The 13,317-nt window shown below is 38.3% G+C and overlaps 1 protein-coding gene across 1 annotated transcript in view; it reads left to right on the top strand.

Moving 5' to 3' along the window:
- Window positions 1–13,317, top strand: part of LOC104492951 (ras-related protein Rab-3C-like) — a gene marked incomplete at both ends in the record, with an annotated part of 45,523 nt that overhangs the window by 29,921 nt on the left and 2,285 nt on the right. The gene's annotated exons all lie outside the window — the stretch shown is intronic.

Raw genomic sequence — 13,317 nt, forward strand, 5'->3', positions numbered from 1 at the left:
CTACATGAGGGATTTATAACATAGGTCATTTATTTGATTGCTAGGCATGCTTAAAGTGGTTGGCCAAAAAGCTTTGAACTTCACTGAAGTACAAAAAGCAAGCTGTTCATTTAATCAGCACATTTAATTCATCCTGCTTTGCATGCTGCGCCACACTGTCTTCTTTCCATATAAGGATTCTGTGGTATCTTCCTGCAGCACCCCTGCCTCTCTTCTGAAAGCAGCCAAAGATGGCTTTGTGCATACTGCTTATATATGCTATAGGCCCAATTCCTTTTCAGTGAGCAGTTACCTCCTTCTCATACATCACTTCTCTTCAGGTGAGTTGTTTATATTCAAGGGGTTTTTTTCACACAGAGAGCATGTTCTTAATTTATCTTGCCTTTAAATATTTATTTTTGCTCTGCATGACATAGTGGGAAGTGAATCAGCAAACCGAGTTTTGGTTATATTAAGGATTTATATAATTTATAGGAGTCTTCTGCCTTTAGAATTTTTTTTTTTTGAATACTGGTTATTCATCAGATTTCTCTTTAAGCAGCCATTGTTTAAAATCCAATGAGGACATTCTAATGATGTGCAAAAATTTTAGAAAAACCTTCAAGGCAAAACTGAGGAGAGGGAGGAAAGATTTTCTAATTTAGTAATCATATTATATTAACAAAAATACAGCATATTTGTTCTGGGCTTTAGCAAGATTAGGGCTATTTGTTTTTTCTCTCAGACTCACTCACTCATGCATGATACCTAAATACATAACATGTCATTTACAACAAACTAATAGGACCCTTTGTGTCATTTTCAGTCGTCTCTATCTTTTAACCGATTTCTTTCTTATTCTAAATTGTTTGAGGACAGTGTGGCACTTCAGCCTTCAGAGGTTATCTGCCACAAATGTCAGAAAAGGTACTTGACTATCCCTTCATGCATCATTCAACTTTACTGGGTGAAGTTGTGTTAGTTCTTGGGTTTGCAGAAAAAAAGACACAGAGCTTCTCTTTGAATACACTTGATTACATCTGAGTGGTTTGGTGCTTAATTTACAGCTCGTTCTGGACGTAAATAGTTAAATGTTTCATATGATGCTAATTGCTGCAGCATTTAGGATTCTCATAAGGAATTCTTGCTGCTTTTAAGTGATTCATAGAATCTCATTTTTCTTAAGTCAGAGTCCCTACAATCCTGGTCTGTGGGAAGTACAGCTCCCTGCACTCACTGTTCTTTTGCCAAGCTGGGTTTTCTGCACATCTCTAAAGATGAGGAAAAGGCAAAGCTGGGCCCACAACTTGGTTCAGGGTCAGGATGATATCCATCAGATTTCCACATGACATAGGGAAGTTACACTGGTATTTTTCATCTGCTCAGCCTAGGATATGAGCCCAGACCTCCTCAGAATTCTTCATGTCCACCTACCAGGCTTTTTTTTCCCACTTGTCCTGGAGATGCTTGGTTTAGACTGAAATCATATGAAGAAATATGAGAATATTCTGTCTACAGCAGAGATGAAAAAGGAGAGGCCCTCTGCTCCTTCTGAGAAAGAGATCAGGTGGTGGAGACTGTAAAGGAAAGCTGGAAAGGAAGCTGGACAGCAGTGCTGTTTTGCCCCAGACCGTAACACTTTTGCCGTTCTGCAATACACACACAGGTGTACTCAGCTGTCCTCATTGTCTGACAAAGTCCTGTGTTTTTCCTTCTTGAGTTACAGGTAGTGAACATGCCTTAGGGGATCAGCCTTGTCTAGAAATGTTTTATAACAACAAAGCTTACATAAGTTCATTAGCTAAACTATGTCCTGAGTGTTACAGCTCTGCAGAAATCCTTCTCTGGTATGAGGTAAGTCTGCTTGGATGTTTGCTAGTTTATATCTGTGAAGTAGAGGTATATGGGGAACCTTCACCTAAAACTGTTACCCCGTAGACAAATCTTCTAGTCTGCTAATGAGTTCTGTAATGCTGGAGACATTGACAACATCCAAAGCTATGGGTGAGACTCTTCAGAAGAAATTTAGCTGATAATTGCAGATATCCATATCCAAGTCAAACACGTGAGTATCCCTTCCAGTCAATAGCAAGAAACAGACATTTTTTGTTCATTTCTCACCTCATTCTACAGTATTTGTCTAGAACAGACCTAAGGAACTGCATGCAAAAAGACGTCTGCAGGCCCATCTGTGTCAAAGAGTTGCAGCTCTTAACCTGTCTAGCTCTGCCAAGAGAAATCTCCAATAGGGATGTGGCTATACGGGCAAAAGTTTTACTGCTTTAGTTTGATTTGCTGTAGGATCAGAGTTGGCAATGTGTGATTGGTTATTACATTCCAGGGCAAAATACAGTTTTGTTGATATAGTTACATCCACACTGGAAATACTTTCTGGTAAAGCGCAGTCATTTCCTCTACTCCATGCCTTATGTCCAGTCTGCTATCCATCACATTATTCACACTTACTTGTTTGCAGTTGTAGGTTTTCATTTCTAGGCTAGTGCCTACAATGAAATGAAGACTAATGTCTTCTTTTCTAGGACATATTTTATTTACTGCTCTGAGGATACAGAACAATTTCCCTTATGAACTTTTGATTTTGTGATGCTTGCCTTTATAACCTTTCCGTTCAAAGATTACTGTCTACCAAAGCAGCTGTTGAATGCACACAGCTGTGTCCTCCAGGAGGGTTCCCTACCCACTGAAGTCAGAGATGAAGTGTCAGTAAGACAGTATCAAGCACTTCTTTTTTATTACCAGAGAGAAACTTGAAAATATATTAGCTAACATAATTTAAATGGTATGCTTTAAAGTGCTCACAGGCAGAATGAGATAAACTTTATGGAAGTTCAACGTGAGCCCTAGGGGAAGTTAGACCATATCATATTGAAAAGTCACTGTGTTTGGTCTTCAACAGTGTTAGAAAGTTTTAAATCTAATCTCCAAATTTTTATTAAAAAGTTGTATTTGTGCCTGCATATGTTGCTGACAGCTTTCCCCACACTCAGGACTTCCTTTTAAATCTAGCTCCTGGTGTTAGAGGCAAGCACTGTACGTTTGTTTTAAGAATTGTGATGGAGCACGAAAGTCTAACATATAATAGCTAGGGTCTGAGAGGCAAATATGTGTGTATATATATACACATATTGTCAGCACTACTGACATTCTGAACAAATGTGCAACTCTCTCCTTATTTTTACAACTTTTTTCTTGCTTTATTTTTAATCCTAGAAATATAATCTAAAGTCTAATGCCTCCTGTCATCCTCTGTGAGTCAGCCGAAATAAACATGCAGTTTACTTGCTTGCAGAGTGAGTCAGCAAGACAATCCTGCCACCCTGTGCCAGGCAAGATGTAGACAGTGAAATGTTACGGGTTTTACTGTTACGGGTTTTTGGCTCCTGGCAGCCTTCACAAAACAAATTTAAATCAGCCATATCCCAAAAGCAAAGTGAGGCCAGACAAATTCAAAATTTACTTTTGTGGCCTCAAAGAAAAAATAAAAGAAAATACAATTATATAACTCTTATATACTCTTATGATTAACATTTATCAGTTAACAGTGAGATTAAGGTAGCTGTCATTTTGCCAGTCCAGTTTTAGGTATTTGTCAAGAAAGGCAGAAGTTCAAGTGTTCAGATGAAAACTAGGCCACATGTATTCTGACTCAGAATTTCAGACTTCATACCTTGTTCTTGCAAGTGTACAGCCACGTAGGAATATTACTTTCAAAGAGGTGTTGATCCAACAATGCAATGGTGGAATCACATTTTTATGCCTCGGGTTTAAGCGTAGCTTTGAATATTTCCTTTGCTCTGCTTCCAGAAGATAACAAGATAAGTAACTTTGAAGGGAAAATGCTGATGAGTTTCATACCAGTTCTGGTATGAAATGTACTACTACAGAAGGAGCATATTCTTGATGTTTTAGTAGAACAATGCTATCTTATCAACAAGAAGTAAAATGACTCGCGTGATAGCTCTGTCACATGGCTTGCAGGCTGGATGAATCCTTGACAAGGACAGTCCATTGTAATTTATTACAGGTGGCTTTGATGACCTAGTAGGCTTTTTCAGTAATTAAAATTAGGTCTGATTATTTTAATGCCTTTGTTAAAACATGAACACAGGCATCTCAGAACAGAATTTATGTGCATGTCAGACTGAGTTGTTTATGAAAGAGTTTGTACAAAATACTGATGAGAAAAATAACTCAAAATTACCTATAAGCGTAACAAGATCAGATATAAGAGAAGCAATAGCAGAATACATTTAAACCTGAAAAATGAAAGCTAAAACAGTAAAGAAAATGAAACTCAAACCAGTGAATTTGAGAAATGAGAGAAACTTGGAAATCATTCCTAGCAAAACAGGAAAAAAGAGAAATATGCAACAAATTTCATAATGAGATATGTGAGAAGGAAACAAAGGGATGTTGTTCTTGTATCTAAAAGAAACTGATTAAGTAAACTGGAGGCAGTCTTGTGGGGTCTGACCTGAGTCTCTTTGGTGAGGCTTTCACTCGCTCATTTCTCACAGATATTGCACTAAAAAGTCAGAGTCAATACAGAATGGCAGAGGATAATTTAATTAGAAGATCCCTAAAATAGGGACATCTTATTGTCAGTTACTTGCAAATATGAATCTAGATTTGCTATTTAAATGACTAAAAGGAAAAATAAATAACTCAGTATGACCCAGCTGAATTATAGCTCTGAATTATCACCTGTAAAAACTTTGCTGCTTCCAAAATGCCATTGCTGTGCAGGTGCTTTTTAGGGCTGAAAGTAAGAGGATAATAAATAACTTCAGAAGTACAAGAGAGGCTCTTTGGCAGAGTAGTGCAGTCCAGGGTTAAAGGAGCATTGCTGGCGCAGTGAAGAGGGAGGTATTAGATATGAGGGAGATATTAGATATGTAGGACCAAAAGAACTTGCTCAGCATCAGCATTGCTTGCTTAACTTTTTTCTTTTTAAATTAACCAAAGAACATCACTGTGAGAAAGAAAAACAGCATATGTGAGGACACATACATATGTGTCTGCATCTGTTTCCTGATGTGTATATGTATATATATATGAATACAAAATAGCAAGCAAAAGATGTATTTTTAAGTGGCATCAAATTGCTCATTTACTTAATATTGTAATATATTCAAACAGATGCTGTAACCACTTTAGTAAATTACTTCAGTACTCCCCTATTCACAGCTATGTTTTTCAAATACCAGAGTTAGGATCAGCTGTATTGATTAGCATCATTACTCAGAGTTCCAGCGACAGTCTGTGCAATCAACATAAATTGGTGATAAACAGGATCATTTATTTGGAAGCATCTGGAACATGAAACCATGGGGACAGTCAAAAGATGTTTAAGCACAGACTGTATTTTCGCTTTTACTGTTTCCATTAATGTTATTTTCCTGTAAGTACTTTTTTTCCCATCTCTTTTCAAACCCTTATTTTTGATGATTGTGTGCACTGTGCATGTGTAGTAGTAGTTTTGAGGGATGATAATTTAATGGTGGGTTTCTCAGTGGGGAGAAAATGAACATGTACAGCTTTTTGTCTGTGTGGTGAGTTTCTAAATCACTTTCCACAGTATGACACAGCTTGCGGCACTATACATGACAAAAACTCTTCATTAACATGTGTCGTTACTGTGTCCCACAGTGAAAAATGTGTTGTATTCATTGGTCTGCTCATAAGTAAGCCTTGTTGTAAGAGAGGACTTTGTATTCCTGTGAATAAGACTTAAGTATTGAAATGTATTTTATGTTGTTTTATCATGACACAACATACAGGGAAGTAGGCTGGAAGATCTCTCTGCCCTTAATTTCTAACACAGTATTTATTTGTCTCTTCTCCACTCTCTGTGTAAACTTCTGTTCAACTTTTCTAAACAAAAAGCTTGGAAAAGAAGCATATACTGCACATCAGAAAAGGGAAGAAATACAGTTTACTTTGACAGGGTATTTACTTTTATTAATTCTGTACACCTTCAGCCGAACCCCACCTTGCCTAGGAGTAGGTCTAGGAGTGCTCTCGGTCATCTATGTCCATCACAAAAAAACCTCCAAAGTGTGCAGTGTAAGGGTGACATGCTGTGGGTCGGGACCTTACTCTGCCTAAGGCTGTTCTTTTACTTACTGCCAGGTGTTTAAATGCCAGCTGTGGTGTGCTGGCTCTGCAAGTACAGGAAAACCTCTCACCTGGTGGGCTGTTCTTCTAAAGATAATGCCATCAGAGCTCAGGCACAGGTGGTACTGGGCAGGAGGGATACAGAGCCTAGTACTAAGTTAGAAAACAACTTTTTTTTTTAAATGTTTTTAAGGTAATGATGTACTACATGTATAATTGGGCTCTTGCTACACCAGTATTGGTATAGTTTCAAGGTATATTTGACAGCTGGTAAGAAAGCAGGAGGCAGAGATTGTGCCAAAGATATAAAATTAAAGGACATCTGCAACCTGATTAATACAAATTAGGTATGCCCTGCAGGCTTCTGGTCCTTTATTGTAACTCCAAGTAAAGGGACATAAGTAAGAATTACAGTTTGAATGTGAATGTGTTTTGCCTGCAATATATTCATTTGATACATATGTTGTCACACAGTGGACTTGCATTTTAGTGTCAGAAAATAGTCTTCTAACAACAACAGACACTTGGTACTCTTATTTGAAACAACACTGTACGGAAAAGGTACTAAAGCTAATTCATGGATGATTAAGAAAATTATTTGTGTATTACATTTAAAATGGAATGTAATTCAATAAACTACTTAGCAAAGGATTCTGGATGAGAAGACACTTCCATGTACAAGGTAAAAACAGATAGAAAAAGCTGATTAGAAAGAAAAAAAATTCTCATTGATGAATCTCTGTGATGCCTACCTCCCATCTTCAGTAACATAGAGAATTACACAGTTATCAATGTCATGCCAGTTTTTATTGCACCGTCTTAAATGCAGACCCATGTCATTCCCAAGAGAGGCTATTATTAAGCAAGCATATACTTCCTCATTACAATTATGGTAATGGATTTTCACTAAGATACTTACATAAAAATAAATATCATGAACACACAGAGAATATCAGCTCTTACATATTTAGCTGTTCTCTCCTTTTTCTATTTTTTTAGTAGCTAAACTTTTTTCAAAATTATATGTCATATTTCCTTGCATGGTGTTATAAAAATGTATATATTAAAGATCAGTTCGGTTCTACTCTTCAAAATAATTGGATTCATTTCAATTGCCTTTATAAACTTCCAAACTGAAATGTCACACGTGGTTTTATAAAATTAAGTTAGGGCCTCAGAAACTTGTAGTGGAGTCTTTTGTTAAGGTAACTTTTGTGGTTTTTTTCACTGGCAAAGCTGAGTTTATTTTCCTTAAAGTAGTTGCAGTTCCTAGCAGAATAATGAAAACCTGTGATGCTCTGAGTAAATGTGCATTTTGACCATCCTTCTGGCTGAAAGTGAACTAGAAATATGTTAGTGTCACACCTGCCATGCAGCTTCTGCATTATTAACATATCCTCCTCCAAGTGGAGGTTAAATGTGTAGCCTTTCATTGCATAGTGTGCACTCTTTGGCTCTGCAGAAGGAAGATAAAGGCTGTCAGAGGTATGTGGTGAGTCACTGGTATTCTGGTTTATTCAATATTAGCTTATTTCACAATCATAAGGCATTTTTCCATTCATTTGTGCTTTAATGCAGACAGAAAACATAATATTGTAAACAGTAACTGATAAATCAAATACAGTCGGTCCCAGCCAATATTCACATATCGTAGTACATTGCAAGAGTAAAGGTGTTGGTGTATGCCAATTTTGCTGTTACATCCTCTTCTTCCCAGATCCTTTCACTTTGCTGCTTTGTGATACTGAAACGGAAGAAATTTATTTTGTTAATTTTTTCGCTTTTTTACCCCTCTTCATTCATGTTCAATGCTCTTCTGTTGCTGAGACATCTTAGCCTGTTCTCTAACATATGTTAATAAGCACATGCAAGCAGCATGTGCTGGCACCATCAGTGAGAATAAACCTCTCAAATTCAGTACATGTCATCTGTTGGAATAGAAGTGGAGATGCTGGGATGTCCACTAGATGTAAATCCTCAAAGAGGAGAATCAAGGTACAATTTCCCTATTCTTGTCACAGGTTCATCCTGTCACCTGAGCTTTCTATTATTTTATTTATTTATTGTTTTTATTGTTTTTCTCGGTTTTCACTAATTGCTTCCATAATTATAAAGGAGTTAATGAATGCAAGAGGTAAAAGAATTTGTATTAGGCATAATCATTGAGTTTTTATGGCCCTCAACAGGAGCATGCCAGATTGATGAAGTGAGTAGCAATAGTTTGAGTTTAAAAGTTAGAAATATCTTCATCTCCTCATCAGTAAGGGAGGAAAGATCCTGGGCTGTTTCTCAAAGCTAGTTCTGTTTCTTGGGTCTGTGTATGCCCTCAGATGCTCATCAGTTCACCTAAAACCTGGCAAATGTTAGTATCTTCTTTTTGTTATTACTGATGTTATTACTACTTATTTCTAGTATATTCTTACTATGCTAGTAACTATGGCTACAGAAAGTTTTGTATTCAAGTACTGCAGGACTATTCTGTCTTGTTTCTGCTCAGAGTGTTTCAAATTTTTAACCTTGACACTATTTTCACAATCTCAATCAGAAAGTGGAGCTGGGATTTTTGGTTGGTAGTTTTATACATTCTAGATAGCTTGTCTCCCACTAAAAGTGGAGTTTTTGCTGGAAAACAGATGGAAAGCCTAAGGCCACCTCTCTTCCTGCCCTCTCTATGGCAGGGCTGGAGTGCCAAATGCAGAGCAGCTGGTACACAGCCAGCTTGCAAAAGACCACCAAGACTGAGCATTGCAATCATTTAACATGCTGTATAGACTAATCCTATATAGGGCTCATCTCCATCACATCCCCAAGATAAGTGGGATAGGCAGAGGAAATGGAGAAACAGCAGGATTCAGGGGCATTCCCACGGCATACAACCTTTCAGGATTGCTGGGAATAGCTTACTATTATTAGGAGACAGGTTTACAAGACATGAAGTGAAGGAATGGAGCATATGTACTGTGCTGAAGTATAGGAGACACTTGGTAGTATGAGGAAGACCTCAGACTCTCCCTGTGGAAAAGATGGCTTGCATAGGCAAAGTGCGGGAACTCCTCACAGACAAGGAGGATGGGAAAGTGCTCCTGACATGATCCTATCCCCCGAAAATGGCAGATCTTCCCCTTACCATCCCAGTCTGTGTCAGGGGTTGAAGTGGGCTGTCCATACTGTCCCACATTGGATAGGGACTGGAAGAAGAGGGGTAAGATACCTTCATTGCTTCAGTTACAGAAGGAAAATTATGTCTCCTGAAAATGCTGGAAAGCAAGCCTTCTTTCTCAAAGATAGCCAGGCATTTGGCATGCTTGCTTGCAAATAAAGGGAGGAAGTCCAACTGGAGGCACTGAATGCTTTTGGACACACCTCCAAACTCATAGTTGCTTCTTTGTCACTTCCCCTCGCCAAATACTTATATAAACCGAGAAAGTTTTAGAATAGATAACCTGGACTCCACGCCAGATCCCATCAATATACTGTGATCCCTGATAGTTCAGCTAATGGATTTTGGAGGCACCATGTTATGGACAGAGATGGGAGAATTTTAAGGATCAATCAGTGAACTCAAAATAACAGTAACTTCAAAAAATAAGAAGGCTTTGGTAAAGGTTTTGGTAATTTTGGTTTGAGTTGGATTTTTACTGTTGTTTGGTTGGTTGGTTGTTATTTGTTTTCCTGGCAAGATGATGCACTCTAGTTAATTGTGTGCTCTTTTCTGAAACCAGAACATCAGAAGTACAACATGTTCCATGAACTCACTGCAGTAAACATTATACATGGCCTCCTCTGGACCATTTTCATTAGGATGCTTCTCTGCTGTCAGTGCATGTGACTTAGTACATAATTAATCTAAGAAGCCCATAGAAAACAGCCCCTCAAGGGATGGCAGGCTTCCCTGGAGGGCTCTAGGTCTAAACAGTGGTGTGTAGATTGCAGCTGACTCTAATGAAAGTTCATATTCCTGATATATTTACTACGTGGGCACATCTTTATCAAATATATTTGTTTGCTCTGTTTGCTTGTATGTGGGTGAGAATATACTAGAGACTATTCCAGGTTAATTAATGCTTGTTCTGGACATATACAAGTCAGTAAAAAGTGATCCTCTGGAGACATATTCAGAGTGAACCCTAATGTATGCAAATCAGTTGAGCACAACCTGAAATGCGTCAAGTACAAGTGGCAGGTTTGGCTTCTGTAGTATTTTTGCTAAGGTATAATACCTGGGAGATACCCAGGCATAGCCAAGTTAAGTTCAAACTCAGAGGAGAATAAATCATGCTGGATCTGACAGCTCAAGAAAGGCAAGGCTGCTGCATCTCCATGCCCCAGGTCCAACCAGCAGTGAGGCTGAAGATATATTCCCAGGAGGCATGTGCACGCCACACACACATGTACAAGACATATATATGCATATATACATGGCCAGCCACACAGATCACAGGCAGACACTCACAGTGCTTCCACAAACACAAACAGCGCAAACAGCCTTATCCTGCTCCCCTCCTTGGCAGAGCAGCATGGAGGTCCATTGGTGAGAATATATATCCCTGTAGACATCTACATCGCATGAGTCCCTCCATCAGCCGGCCTTATACACTCAGCCTGCCCAGTAGCTGCCCCTGGATCACAATCTCCCCAGTTGCTAGCACCTGGATGTATAAGCCTCCAGTGTTGATGCCATAGTGACGGGTTTCATGCCCATAAAGCAGGGCTGAGACTCTCCTGGGACAGTCCTGGGAGGGGCCTGGATGTGGTGGCCCTTCTTCTGAGTCCTTTAATTATTAACGTAACCCATTAATTTGGGTTGTCACCTGCCTTTGTGCCCCTGTGCTCTGCTGGGCTTCTGGACACGGGCCTTGGACAGTCTGATGGGTCCTGTGATAGGCCTGGAAGCAGGGCCAACATATTTTCTGGGCTCTTCCACCTGCCGTAGTCTCTCTGTGTCCCTCTGTGGCTATGCAGAAGAGCTTCTATCATGTAATTTAACATTGACAAGTTAGTTTCCAGAATGGTAACCCCATACCATGCTCCCATATTGCTCTGTGCTAGCTGCTTTCCTTCCAGCATCTTGCCTCTCTCAGCCAGCTGGAGCTGCGTATTTCTGAACCCCACTCCATCATGTTGTGCAATATTGTTGTAAGTTGCCCACGCGAACACACACAGACACCCCACCACTGTTGCCGAGAGAATTATTTGCAGCTCTTGCATGTTCAGAGGTGGAGGGTCACACTGCTGCACAAACATTAGTCTCCTGCTTCTTTGAAAGATTTGTTCTCTCATGGGTGGTTTCAGTCTTGTGCTAGAACCAAGTTCTTTATTAAACTGATTCTTTTACAGACCTCAGGCAGAGTCTTATCTGAAAATAGAGGTAGCCCTAAATCTTGTCCCTGATCCTTTTCTAAAAGATAATGTGCTGCAATGTAGACCTTTTACCTACTGCTTCCTCTCTGATATGAAGGTGCATTTCACTATGCTTGGTTGTAATCAGACATACAATTTTTTTGGCAGACTTGGAGGGGAATAGTGCATAATGATAGTGTCTTTGGTCTTTATAATGGTGTGTTCACCATTTTAAGCATTGTCACATTCACTTTGAAACCTGTGTGCTCATGACAGATGAGGTAACACTGGATAGCTTTGTCTAGGCAACACTGGTTTTATTACCTTTTTCACTAAATACTAGAAATGTTCAGTGTTAGAAATGGAAGCAATAAAAAAAATCTTGTTATACTCTCTTGAACCAAAAAGCAATATTTTTCAGAAGAATATTTTGTGAACTAACAGGTATCAAAAGATATTTCCTAGGAGTAAAACCAGGTAGCATGGTAATACAGAAGCATAGTGCATACAGATATATGCCAATGTGAACTGTTTAACTTTGCCTTTCTTTAGTGTTCATTTCATCAAAGTAGGATTTTTGTGTTCAAAACACAAAAACTGTGTTTTGAACATTTTTTTGACATAGTATTTCATTCCATCAAACAAGGGAAAAATCCCTTCTTATTATCTTTGACAGTATTCTGTCATAATAGTCCAAAACTCTTTTGGAGATTTATTGATGTAACTTTACATTACTTTGAACCAGTTGTGGAAAATACTGTTTTAAGATAAGCAAATTCTGACAAGGAATATGGCAGAATTGCAGTACAGGGAGAAGTCTGACATCGATCACTGAAAGTAATGGGTCACTGAACTACTGCATTAATCTGCCCCTCTGGTGAGGGGACAGATTATAAATTATACATGTATTATAAATTCTATGAATTATAAATTTTATGAATCATATTTTTATGAACTATACAAATTAGAGCACGTTGCAGATTGCCTGCATACCATACAACTAGAATGTGAAAGATTTACAGGGTGAATAACTATTGACATACACTAGGTCACTGACGCTGAACAAGAATTGCTATATTTATTTACTGCAAACATCAGCTTTGCCTTTTCATTTCTCCAGTCTTCCTGAGACTAAAGTTCTTTACAAGGACAATGGTTTGTGGTTTTTATTAATCAGAAGGTTTGGTCATTTGAAAGGTCATGTATGCAAGGAACAGCAAAATGTTGGTTTTAAATGTGTTGACTTTTCTGGAGAATTGTGGGAATCAAAATCTATAGAAGGCATTAGTAGAAACGGGTGTGTAAAAGAAAATACAATGGTGATAAGTCTATTATATTCTTTGAATCCAAGCTCCTACTGATGTGAGGTTGGGTGGGCGTGTGTTTGATTTTCACAGTTGTCAGTTATATTTTTGCACTTCAGAGTCTTTGGCAAAACAAAAGGCTTTGGAATTGTCATCAAGGACAACATTTCTTCTCTCATTGCTTAAAAAATTCTTTATAACTAGAAGATGAGACTAAGCAAACCAGATAAAAAAGTCTAAGGATAAAATAAGTTGATTTGATAATGAGAGTCATTTGAATGAGCAGGTTCATAGTTCGTTGAATGGAGAATCATGTCTGGCTGCAGTAAAATGAAGGGAAAGTTACATTCTTAAGCAAAGAAACTCATATAAGTCTCTGGAGCAAAAGTGTGCAAAACAAGGCTGAACAAATTCTCTTTACACTATTGTCACAATATTTCTCCAGGTTGTATTTCTTCATTTATCAATGTCTTATATTTCACCTTTGCAGAATATGCAGGTATTCTTCTGCAAAGCTTAGTATTTTTACTGCATACTTTTCTTTTGGAATATCGTC

This window comes from Buceros rhinoceros, unplaced genomic scaffold (genome assembly GCF_000710305.1).
Source record: "Buceros rhinoceros silvestris isolate BGI_N320 unplaced genomic scaffold, ASM71030v1 scaffold19264, whole genome shotgun sequence".
Lineage (NCBI taxonomy): Eukaryota > Metazoa > Chordata > Aves > Bucerotiformes > Bucerotidae > Buceros > Buceros rhinoceros.